Source organism: Arachis duranensis, chromosome 1 (assembly GCF_000817695.3).
Source record: "Arachis duranensis cultivar V14167 chromosome 1, aradu.V14167.gnm2.J7QH, whole genome shotgun sequence".
NCBI classification, from domain to species: Eukaryota; Viridiplantae; Streptophyta; class Magnoliopsida; order Fabales; family Fabaceae; genus Arachis; species Arachis duranensis.
This window is the reverse complement of record NC_029772.3, coordinates 40280948-40282766: the sequence shown is the minus strand read 5'-3', so window position 1 is coordinate 40282766 and position 1819 is coordinate 40280948. Positions and strand designations below refer to the sequence as shown.

Genomic DNA, 1819 nt, shown 5'->3' with positions numbered 1-1819 from the left:
CGTGACACTCATCATCATCCATCCTTATGAACGCGTGCCTAACAACCACCTCTGTTCTACAAGCGAGAGCTAGAGTGAGTATCTCTTGGATTCCTGATGCACGACGCATGGTTGCCCCTCGCCTGACAACCGAGCCTTCCATTCCGTGAGATCAGAGTCTTCGTGGTATAAGCCAGAATTGATGGCGGCATTCATGGGAATCCGAAATGTCTAACCTTGTCTGTGGTATTCCGAGTAGGATTCCGGAATTGAATGACTGTGACGAGCTTCAAACTCGCGATTGCTGGGCGTGATGACAAACGCAAAAGAATCAAGGGATTCTATTCCAACATGATCAAGAACCGACATATGATTAGCCGTGCCGTGACAGCGCATTTGGACCTTTTTCACTGAGAGGATGGGATGTAGCCATTGACAATGGTGATGCCCTACATACAGCCTGCCATGGAAAGGAATAAGAAGGATTGAAGGAAGGCAGTAGGAAAGCAGAGATCCAACAGGGACAAGCATCTCCAGACACTTATCTGAAATTCCCACCATTGGATTACATGAGTAACGTTATATTTATTTTCTATTTAATTTATTATTATTATTTGAAAAACCAATAATCTCTTAAATTAGTTAAATTCGCCTGACTGGGATTTACAAGATAACCATAGCTTGCTTCATACCAACAATCTCTGTGGGATCGACCCTTACTCACGTAAGGTATTACTTGGACGACCCAGTACACTTGCTGGTTAGTTGTGCGGAGTTGTGACTAAGTGTGATTCACGTTTGAGAGCGCAACCAAGTTTTTGGAGCCATTGTTGATGATCACAATTTCATCCACCAACGTACTTCCAACTTTTATGGAAAGAGAATCTCAATCCCTGCCATTGGAGCAAACAGTTTTGAGCTGAAGCCTCAACTAGTTGCTCTAATGCAACAGAACTGCAAGTTTCATGGACTTCCATTAGAAGATCCCTATCAGTTTTTAACTGAGTTCATGCAGATCTGTGATACTGTTAAGACTAATGGAGTAAATCCTGAAGTCTACAGGCTCATGCTTTTTCCTTTTGCTGTAAGAGACAGAGCTAGAACATGGTTGGACTCACAACCTAAAGATAGCCTGGACTCTTGGGATAAGCTGGTCACGGCCTTCTCAGCCAAGTTCTTTCCTCCTCAAAAGTTGAGCAAGCTTAGAGTGGATGTTCAGACCTTCAAGCAAAAAGATGGTGAATCCTTCTATGAAGCTTGGGAAACATACAAGTAGTTGACCAAAAAGTGTCCTTCTGACATGCTTTCAGAGTGGACCATTTTGGATATATTCTATGATGGTCTATCTGAGTTCTCTAAGATGTCATTAGACCATTCTGTAGGTGGATCCATTCATCTAAAGAAAACGCCTGCAGAAGCTCAAGAACTCATTGACATGGTTGCAAATAACCAATTCATGTACACCTCTGAGAGGAATCCTATGAGTAATGGGATGCCTCAGAGGAAGGGAGTTCTTGAAATTGATGCTCTGAATGCCATATTAACTCAGAAAAAAATGTTGACTCAGCAAGTCAACATGATTTCTCAGAGTCTGAATAGATTGCAAAATGCATCCAACAATACTAAAGAAGCATCTTCTGAAGACGAAGCTTATGATCCTGAGAACCCTGCAATGGCAGAGGTGAATTACATGGGTGCAGCCTATGGAAACACCTATGGAGAAATCATCCAAATTTCTCATGGAAGGATCAACAAAAGCCTCAACAAGGCTTTAATAATGGTGGAAGAAACAGGCTCAGCAATAACAAGCCTTTTCTATTATTTTCTCAGCAACAGACAG

The 1819-nt window shown here is 42.2% G+C and overlaps 1 non-coding gene across 1 annotated transcript; it reads right to left on the bottom strand.

Annotated features, from left to right (window-relative positions):
• Nucleotides 1–1177: 1177 nt before the first annotated feature.
• Nucleotides 1178–1285, bottom strand: LOC127743119 (small nucleolar RNA R71). Its single transcript, XR_008004421.1, has one exon. It is a non-coding gene; the product is annotated as a small nucleolar RNA R71 (small nucleolar RNA).
• Between the last annotated feature and the right edge of the window lie 534 nt (nt 1286–1819).